Below are 11,139 nucleotides of genomic sequence, written 5' to 3'. Positions count from 1 at the left end.
GTGGTTTTTTTTTCTTTCTTTATACATACATACTAGTTACGAGTATACTATCTCTTTATCAACCAGTCTATATATTAGCAGCAGACACAGTACAGTGCGGTAGTTCACGGCTGTGGCTACCTCTGTGTCGGCACTCGGCAGCCCGTCCATAATTGTATATACCACCTAACCGTGGTTTTTTTTTCTTTCTTTATAGTCATACTAGTTACGAGTATACTAACTCTTTATCAACCAGTCTATATTAGCAGCAGACACAGTACAGTGCGGTAGTTCACGGCTGTGGCTACCTCTGTGTCGGCACTCGGCAGCCCGTCCATAATTGTATATACCACCTAACCGTGTTTTTTTTTTCTTTCTTTATACATACATACTAGTTACGAGTATACTATCTCTTTATCAACCAGTCTATATTAGCAGCAGACACAGTACAGTGCGGTAGTTCACGGCTGTGGCTACCTCTGTGTCGGCACTCGGCAGCCCGTCCATAATTGTATATACCACCTAACCGTGGTTTTTTTTTCTTTCTTTATACATACATACTAGTTACGAGTATACTATCTCTTTATCAACCAGTCTATATATTACGAAAAAAAGAATAAGGTGATTTTAAGCGACCTGTGGTGTCTAATATTAATATGAGACTCAAAATTTAAAAAAAGGTATTTTAATAAATCTGGTAAGCACCAACAAAAACAAAGTAGAAAATAGCTCTATAACAAAGAGCCAGAAAAATACTAACACTATGTATAAGACATTTGTTAATATAAAATTAATACAAATTTAAAAATTAAAAATTAGACAAGAGAAAAACACGTCCTAAAAGTAGAAAATTGGACATAAGATCAGCATAAAAAAGTATAAAAATAGAATTCTTAGCTTTTTGAGAGGGTATGTAGCATAGCACCCAACGCGTTTCGTCCTATTTGGACTTCATCAAGGGGTGACAAACAACTGGGACAGCTCATCTATTTATACCTGTACTAGTAAGGAAGTGATTGCTACATCACTTCCTGCCAATTAACCGGTGTCAGATTTCATAAATTGTTACAATATTTAAAATATTTAAAAACATGGTGGGAGTATTCCCATAACATAGTGTGGCCAGGCTGGGCAAAACCGCTTTTTTAAATAACTTGTTTTGATGTGTTTAAAGTTCTAAAAAACACTTTGGAAGTTCAGAGTCCCGGACTTCCGGTCCGGATCGCGGGTGACGTCACGTCCGCCCCGCTTCCGGTATCCGTTGTTCTTCGCTGCGCATGCGCCGAGTGCGGGTCACGGAGGGTCCGTGTCCGGCATCCATTGCGCATGCGCCTGTTCTCCCTTCTGATAGCAGTGGCTGGGAACGTGTAGCGGCGGCCATTTTTCTGGAGTTCATTTCTTCAGACGTTTTAGTTATATAGTCTTGTACTCGCGGCGGCCATTTTGGATTAGATTATTCATAATAGAATTTGGTATATGACCGAAAAATAAAAGGAAAACAAGTTTCAGAAGGAGATTACTGTGCAGGAGATATTTTTGCAAACATTACGTATCCTTACTTAGGGCTAATGATCTCTCAGGTCACAAGTATGGGCATAGTTAAGAAATCAAATATAATTAGAAGTATTTCCGAAAAATGACTGAAAAACACTGTATATTTATAGTATAGTCAGAGTTAGTAGTGCTAATGTTTCTAGTCATAAACCGGTGGTGAGTATGAAAATTGCCATTCTCCTGGTGAAGACGGCATGGTAAAAAACATATTTCATATCCAACATAGTGCAAGAGGAGGTATAATAATAAACATGTTTCATATCCAACATAGTGCAAGAGGAGGCATAATATAAAATTTTTGAAAGGGTTTTTTTCTAAAAAAGTTTTTTTTATATAAAACCTTTTTTAATCTAAAAGCATGTTTACACCGAAGTTCCCATAGTATGGTGATTACAGGATATATTACTATAAGAGCCTCTTGGCACCCTGCTCAAAAAATTACAGCACCCAATCTTCCATGATGGTTCCCCATCTATGTACTAGTTGGGCCCAACACTGCTTGGCTTCCAAGATCGGACGGAATTGGGCATCTCCAGTGTGGTATGGCTGTAGTATTGGCGTGGTTTTTGGAGGTATCGTAATAGCAACGTGGTAGAAGTGGTGAAAAAGTGGAAATTGCAGAAGATAGAGACAGGTGGCCTTAAACCGGAAAGATATATATTCTCGGCTTACGTTACAGGAAGGGGGCTATTTCATAGCCTTCATTGAAGCCATCTGGATGCATGGTATTGAGTTCAAAAATCCAGAACATTTCCCTCTTCGATAAACGGTTTGAAAGATCACCGCCTCTCTCGCCCAATGCGACTAGTTCAATACCTTTAAAGGTTAATTCGTCAGGATCCGAGTTGTGGCAAGCATGGAAGTGTTTGGGTACTGCATGTGTCAGTACTTTGTTCTTTATGTTTCTTATATGTTCCTGTATACGTATTTTTAAGGGTCTTTTCGTTTTCCCTACATACTTCATCCCACATGAGCACTCAAGCATATAAATTACTGACACCGTATTACAGTTAATGAATTGTTTGATCTTGTGCTCTTTTGATCCGTTAGTATTTTTGAAGGATTTCCTATTGGGGTGTACGTAGCGGCATATATTGCAGCGGCCGCATTCGAAACTATGACCAATCCAAATCAGGACTGAAACCGACTTCAAAGTTTTACCCGTTAGAATCTAAGGGTCACAATGTGGGCATCTTTTATGATCTAGTGAAAAAAGATTTATGTGAAACTGAAATGGAGAGAATCAAGGAGAAGAATCTTACAAATAGAGAAACCAAGGCAATTAAAGAACTCCAGGACAATAAAAACATCGTTATAAAATCTGCTGACAAAGGGGGGGGGTTGGTCATTATGGACCGGGAGGCATACGTTGCAGAAGCAAATAGACTTCTGGGGGATAGGACTTCGTACACCCCACTCCCAGGAGACCCAAAGGATGGTTTCATTGAGGAACTAAGAACCATACTTTTAAAAGCATTCAGATGCGAGATTTTAACTAAAGAGGAATATCAATATTTGCTTAACTCCAACCCCACCACCCCCATATTCTACTTTCTGCCAAAGGTGCATAAATCCCTGACGAATCCCCCTGGAAGACCAATTGTGGCCGGGATAGACTCTTTGACATCACATTTGTCTGAATATGTGGATATTTTTTTACGAAAACATGTGTCAAACCTGCCAGCGTACTTAAAAGACACAACATCTGTTCTCAACCTGATGGACTCATTTGAATGGAGGGACACCTATCGATGGATTACTATAGATGTCCAATCTCTCTACACCTGCATAGAACACGACAAGGGTGTAGAGGCCTGTAATGAATTCCTAAAGAAAGATGCCGAGATTACGGAGGAGCACAGAATCTTTTTATGTGAACTTATGAATTTTATCCTGAAAAGAAATTATTTTAAATTTTTAGATACATATTTTTTACAAATCTGCGGAACCGCCATGGGGACTATTTTCGCGCCTAGTTTCGCAAACCTTTTTATGGGAAATTGGGAAAATGAATATATTTTTAAGGATCACCCATTCCAACAAAATATCGCATTTTATAAACGTTACATAGATGACATTTTACTTGTGTGGGATGGCGATGATATGAGTTTTAAAGAATTTTTTACTTATTTATCTAACAATTCAATGAATCTCCAATTCACTGCGAAAACTAGCACTGAGAAAATAGAATTCCTTGATCTGGTTTTGACACACACAGATAACGAGGTGATCACCAAAAACTATGTGAAGGAAGTGGATATGAACAGCTATGTACATTACCGAAGTAATCACAGCCAACAATGGAAGAACAATATCCCCTTTTCACAGTTCAATAGAATTGCTCGGAACTGCAAGGACACTGAAGATCGAGATCAGCAACTACAGATTTATACGGAAAGATTTAGAGAAAAAGGCTATCCTAATCATCTCCTGGAGGAAGCAAATTCGAAAGCCAAGAACTTGGAGAGGGAACAACTCCTGAAATATAAAGTAAAAGAAAAAAGAGATGACACAGTACGTTTCATCACCACATACAGTAGACATGAAAAAATCATCAAAAAAACGCTTAAGAAACACTGGAATATCCTCCTTATGGATCCCATTTTAAAGGACTATCTCCCCAAGGATCCGGTAGTGGTATTTAAGAAGTCGCAAAACCTCAAAGATCTTGTGGCACCGAGTATGCTGAGGAACCCGGAAGTAAGATCAAACATGCCCAAATGTGTTGGGTGTTATAAATGCGGCCGCTGCAATATATGCCGCTACGTACACCCCAATAGGAAATCCTTCAAAAATACTAACGGATCAAAAGAGCACAAGATCAAACAATTCATTAACTGTAATACGGTGTCAGTAATTTATATGCTTGAGTGCTCATGTGGGATGAAGTATGTAGGGAAAACGAAAAGACCCTTAAAAATACGTATACAGGAACATATAAGAAACATAAAGAACAAAGTACTGACACATGCAGTACCCAAACACTTCCATGCTTGCCACAACTCGGATCCTGACGAATTAACCTTTAAAGGTATTGAACTAGTCGCATTGGGCGAGAGAGGCGGTGATCTTTCAAACCGTTTATCGAAGAGGGAAATGTTCTGGATTTTTGAACTCAATACCATGCATCCAGATGGCTTCAATGAAGGCTATGAAATAGCCCCCTTCCTGTAACGTAAGCCGAGAATATATATCTTTCCGGTTTAAGGCCACCTGTCTCTATCTTCTGCAATTTCCACTTTTTCACCACTTCTACCACGTTGCTATTACGATACCTCCAAAAACCACGCCAATACTACAGCCATACCACACTGGAGATGCCCAATTCCGTCCGATCTTGGAAGCCAAGCAGTGTTGGGCCCAACTAGTACATAGATGGGGAACCATCATGGAAGATTGGGTGCTGTAATTTTTTGAGCAGGGTGCCAAGAGGCTCTTATAGTAATATATCCTGTAATCACCATACTATGGGAACTTCGGTGTAAACATGCTTTTAGATTAAAAAAGGTTTTATATAAAAAAACCTTTTTTAGAAAAAAACCCTTTCAAAAATTTTATATTATGCCTCCTCTTGCACTATGTTGGATATGAAACATGTTTATTATTATACCTCCTCTTGCACTATGTTGGATATGAAATATGTTTTTTACCATGCCGTCTTCACCAGGAGAATGGCAATTTTCATACTCACCACCGGTTTATGACTAGAAACATTAGCACTACTAACTCTGACTATACTATAAATATACAGTGTTTTTCAGTCATTTTTCGGAAATACTTCTAATTATATTTGATTTCTTAACTATGCCCATACTTGTGACCTGAGAGATCATTAGCCCTAAGTAAGGATACGTAATGTTTGCAAAAATATCTCCTGCACAGTAATCTCCTTCTGAAACTTGTTTTCCTTTTATTTTTCGGTCATATACCAAATTCTATTATGAATAATCTAATCCAAAATGGCCGCCGCGAGTACAAGACTATATAACTAAAACGTCTGAAGAAATGAACTCCAGAAAAATGGCCGCCGCTACACGTTCCCAGCCACTGCTATCAGAAGGGAGAACAGGCGCATGCGCAATGGATGCTGGACACGGACCCTCCGTGACCCGCACTCGGCGCATGCGCAGCGAAGAACAACGGATACCGGAAGCGGGGCGGACGTGACGTCACCCGCGATCCGGACCGGAAGTCCGGGACTCTGAACTTCCAAAGTGTTTTTTAGAACTTTAAACACATCAAAACAAGTTATTTAAAAAAGCGGTTTTGCCCAGCCTGGCCACACTATGTTATGGGAATACTCCCACCATGTTTTTAAATATTTTAAATATTGTAACAATTTATGAAATCTGACACCGGTTAATTGGCAGGAAGTGATGTAGCAATCACTTCCTTACTAGTACAGGTATAAATAGATGAGCTGTCCCAGTTGTTTGTCACCCCTTGATGAAGTCCAAATAGGACGAAACGCGTTGGGTGCTATGCTACATACCCTCTCAAAAAGCTAAGAATTCTATTTTTATACTTTTTTATGCTGATCTTATGTCCAATTTTCTACTTTTAGGACGTGTTTTTCTCTTGTCTAATTTTTAATTTTTAAATTTGTATTAATTTTATATTAACAAATGTCTTATACATAGTGTTAGTATTTTTCTGGCTCTTTGTTATAGAGCTATTTTCTACTTTGTTTTTGTTGGTGCTTACCAGATTTATTAAAATACCTTTTTTTAAATTTTGAGTCTCATATTAATATTAGACACCACAGGTCGCTTAAAATCACCTTATTCTTTTTTTCGTTTACATTGTACATGAAGCACCTTACCAATGCTTCTTTCTTTAAGGTGTAGCTGACGCCCAAGTAATATTAAGGGAGTGTCTAGAAAAAAGGAGACTTATTTGTGTTTAAACAACCTGGACTACATTCTAGTATATATTGGTATCGCAGTCAAGCGCCGACAAGCTTTCCCCCACCAATCAGTCTATATATTAGCAGCAGACACAGTACAGTGCGGTAGTTCACGGCTGTGGCTACCTCTGTGTCGGCACTCGGCAGCCCGTCCATAATTGTATATACCACCTAACCGTGGTTTTTTTTTCTTTCTTTATACATACATACTAGTTACGAGTATACTATCTCTTTATCAACCAGTCTATATATTAGCAGCAGACACAGTACAGTGCGGTAGTTCACGGCTGTGGCTACCTCTGTGTCGGCACTCGGCAGCCCGTCCATAATTGTATATACCACCTAACCGTGGTTTTTTTTTCTTTCTTTATACATACATACTAGTTACGAGTATACTATCTCTTTATCAACCAGTCTATATATTAGCAGCAGACACAGTACAGTGCGGTAGTTCACGGCTGTGGCTACCTCTGTGTCGGCACTCGGCAGCCCGTCCATAATTGTATACTAGTATCCAATCCATCCATCTCCATTGTTTACCTGAGGTGCCTTTTAGTTGTGCCTATTAAAATATGGAGAACAAAAATGTTGAGGTTCCAAAATTAGGGAAAGATCAAGATCCACTTCCACCTCGTGCTGAAGCTGCTGCCACTAGTCATGGCCGAGACGATGAAATGCCAGCAACGTCGTCTGCCAAGGCCGATGCCCAATGTCATAGTACAGAGCATGTCAAATCCAAAACACCAAATATCAGTAAAAAAAGGACTCCAAAACCTAAAATAAAATTGTCGGAGGAGAAGCGTAAACTTGCCAATATGCCATTTACCACACGGAGTGGCAAGGAACGGCTGAGGCCCTGGCCTATGTTCATGGCTAGTGGTTCAGCTTCACATGAGGATGGAAGCACTCAGCCTCTCGCTAGAAAAATGAAAAGACTCAAGCTGGCAAAAGCAGCACAGCAAAGAACTGTGCATTCTTCGAAATCCCAAATCCACAAGGAGAGTCCAATTGTGTCGGTTGCGATGCCTGACCTTCCCAACACTGGACGTGAAGAGCATGCGCCTTCCACCATTTGCACGCCCCCTGCAAGTGCTGGAAGGAGCACCCGCAGTCCAGTTCTTGATAGTCAGATTGAAGATGTCAGTGTTGAAGTACACCAGGATGAGGAGGATATGGGTGTTGCTGGCGCTGGGGAGGAAATTGACCAGGAGGATTCTGATGGTGAGGTGGTTTGTTTAAGTCAGGCACCCGGGGAGACACCTGTTGTCCGTGGGAGGAATATGGCCGTTGACATGCCAGGTGAAAATACCAAAAAAATCAGCTCTTCGGTGTGGAGGTATTTCACCAGAAATGCGGACAACAGGTGTCAAGCCGTGTGTTCCCTTTGTCAAGCTGTAATAAGTAGGGGTAAGGACGTTAACCACCTCGGAACATCCTCCCTTATACGTCACCTGCAGCGCATTCATAATAAGTCAGTGACAAGTTCAAAAACTTTGGGTGACAGCGGAAGCAGTCCACTGACCAGTAAATCCCTTCCTCTTGTAACCAAGCTCACGCAAACCACCCCACCAACTCCCTCAGTGTCAATTTCCTCCTTCCCCAGGAATGCCAATAGTCCTGCAGGCCATGTCACTGGCAATTCTGACGAGTCCTCTCCTGCCTGGGATTCCTCCGATGCATCCTTGCGTGTAACGCCTACTGCTGCTGGCGCTGCTGTTGTTGCCACTGGGAGTCGATGGTCATCCCAGAGGGGAAGTCGTAAGCCCACTTGTACTACTTCCAGTAAGCAATTGACTGTTCAACAGTCCTTTGCGAGGAAGATGAAATATCACAGCAGTCATCCTACTGCAAAGCGGATAACTGAGGCCTTGACAACTATGTTGGTGTTAGACGTGCGGCCGGTATCCGCCGTTAGTTCACAGGGAACTAGACAATTTATTGAGGCAGTGTGCCCCCGTTACCAAATACCATCTAGGTTCCACTTCTCTAGGCAGGCGATACCGAGAATGTACACGGACGTCAGAAAAAGACTCACCAGTGTCCTAAAAAATGCAGTTGTACCCAATGTCCACTTAACCACGGACATGTGGACAAGTGGAGCAGGGCAGGGTCAGGACTATATGACTGTGACAGCCCACTGGGTAGATGTATGGACTCCCGCCGCAAGAACAGCAGCGGCGGCACCAGTAGCAGCATCTCGCAAACGCCAACTCTTTCCTAGGCAGGCTACGCTTTGTATCACCGCTTTCCAGAATACGCACACAGCTGAAAACCTCTTACGGCAACTGAGGAAGATCATCGCGGAATGGCTTACCCCAATTGGACTCTCCTGTGGATTTGTGGCATCGGACAACGCCAGCAATATTGTGTGTGCATTAAATATGGGCAAATTCCAGCACGTCCCATGTTTTGCACATACCTTGAATTTGGTGGTGCAGAATTTTTTAAAAAACGACAGAGGCGTGCAAGAGATGCTGTCGGTGGCCAGAAAAATTGCGGGACACTTTCGGCGTACAGGCACCACGTACAGAAGACTGGAGCACCACCAAAAACTACTGAACCTGCCCTACCATCATCTGAAGCAAGAAGTGGTAACGAGGTGGAATTCAACCCTCTATATGCTTCAGAGGTTGGAGGAGCAGCAAAAGGCCATTCAAGCCTATACAATTGAGCACGATATAGGAGGTGGAATGCACCTGTCTCAAGTGCAGTGGAGAATGATTTCAACGTTGTGCAAGGTTCTGATGCCCTTTGAACTTGCCACACGTGAAGTCAGTTCAGACACTGCCAGCCTGAGTCAGGTCATTCCCCTCATCAGGCTTTCGCAGAAGAAGCTGGAGGCATTGAAGAAGGAGCTAAAAGGGAGCGATTCCGCTAGGCATGTGGGACTTGTGGATGCAGCCCTTAATTCGCTTAACAAGGATTCACGGGTGGTCAATCTGTTGAAATCAGAGCACTACATTTTGGCCACCGTGCTCGATCCTAGATTTAAAGCCTACCTTGGATCTCTCTTTCCGGCAGACACAAGTCTGCTGGGGTTGAAAGACCTGCTGGTGACAAAATTGTCAAGTCAAGCGGAACGCGACCTGTCAACATCTCCTCCTTCACATTCTCCCGCAACTGGGGGTGCGAGGAAAAGGCTCAGAATTCCGAGCCCACCCGCTGGCGGTGATGCAGGGCAGTCTGGAGCGACTGCTGATGCTGACATCTGGTCCGGACTGAAGGACCTGACAACGATTACGGACATGTCGTCTACTGTCACTGCATATGATTCTCTCAACATTGATAGAATGGTGGAGGATTATATGAGTGACCGCATCCAAGTAGGCACGTCACACAGTCCGTACTTATACTGGCAGGAAAAAGAGGCAATTTGGAGGCCCTTGCACAAACTGGCTTTATTCTACCTAAGTTGCCCTCCCACAAGTGTGTACTCCGAAAGAGTGTTTAGTGCCGCCGCTCACCTTGTCAGCAATCGGCGTACGAGGTTACATCAAGAAAATGTGGAGAAGATGATGTTCATTAAAATGAATTATAATCAATTCCTCCGCGGAGACATTGACCAGCAGCAATTGCCTCCACAAAGTACACAGGGAGCTGAGATGGTGGATTCCAGTGGGGACGAATTGATAATCTGTGAGGAGGGGGATGTACACGGTGATATATCGGAGGGTGAAGATGAGGTGGACATCTTTCCTCTGTAGAGCCAGTTTGTGCAAGGAGAGATTAATTGCTTCTTTTTTGGGGGGGGTCCAAACCAACCCGTCATATCAGTCACAGTCGTGTGGCAGACCCTGTCACTGAAATGATGGGTTGGTTAAAGTGTGCATGTCCTGTTTTGTTTATACAACATAAGGGTGGGTGGGAGGGCCCAAGGACAATTCCATCTTGCACCTCTTTTTTCTTTTCTTTTTCTTTGCATCATGTGCTGATTGGGGAGGGTTTTTTGGAAGGGACATCCTGCGTGACACTGCAGTGCCACTCCTAGATGGGCCCGGTGTTTGTGTCGGCCACTAGGGTCGCTAATCTTACTCACACAGTCAGCTACCTCATTGCGCCTCTTTTTTTCTTTGCGTCATGTGCTGTTTGGGGAGGGTTTTTTGGAAGGGACATCCTGCGTGACACTGCAGTGCCACTCCTAGATGGGCCCGGTGTTTGTGTCGGCCACTAGGGTCGCTAATCTTACTCACACAGCTACCTCATTGCGCCTCTTTTTTTCTTTGCGTCATGTGCTGTTTGGGGAGGGTTTTTTGGAAGGGACATCCTGCGTGACACTGCAGTGCCACTCCTAGATGGGCCCGGTGTTTGTGTCGGCCACTAGGGTCGCTAATCTTACTCACACAGCTACCTCATTGCGCCTCTTTTTTTCTTTGCGTCATGTGCTGTTTGGGGAGGGTTTTTTGGAAGGGCCATCCTGCGTGACACTGCAGTGCCACTCCTAGATGGGCCCGGTGTTTGTGTCGGCCACTAGGGTCGCTAATCTTACTCACACAGCTACCTCATTGCGCCTCTTTTTTTCTTTGCGTCATGTGCTGTTTGGGGAGGGTTTTTTGGAAGGGACATCCTGCGTGACACTGCAGTGCCACTCCTAGATGGGCCCGGTGTTTGTGTCGGCCACTAGGGTCGCTTATCTTACTCACACAGCGACCTCGGTGCAAATTGTAGGACTAAAAATAATATTGTGAGGTGTGAGGTATTCA

The 11,139-nt window shown here is 43.0% G+C and overlaps 2 pseudogenes; one reads left to right on the top strand and one right to left on the bottom strand.

Moving 5' to 3' along the window:
* Positions 1-1,968: 1,968 nt before the first annotated feature.
* On the bottom strand, positions 1,969-2,087 carry LOC134896143 (5S ribosomal RNA; annotated as a pseudogene).
* A 2,739-nt stretch (positions 2,088-4,826) lies between these two features.
* On the top strand, positions 4,827-4,945 carry LOC134896142 (5S ribosomal RNA; annotated as a pseudogene).
* Positions 4,946-11,139: the final 6,194 nt, after the last annotated feature.

Source organism: Pseudophryne corroboree, chromosome 3 (genome assembly GCF_028390025.1).
Source record: "Pseudophryne corroboree isolate aPseCor3 chromosome 3, aPseCor3.hap2, whole genome shotgun sequence".
NCBI classification, from domain to species: Eukaryota; Metazoa; Chordata; class Amphibia; order Anura; family Myobatrachidae; genus Pseudophryne; species Pseudophryne corroboree.
This window is presented reverse-complemented; position numbering and strand designations above follow the sequence as displayed.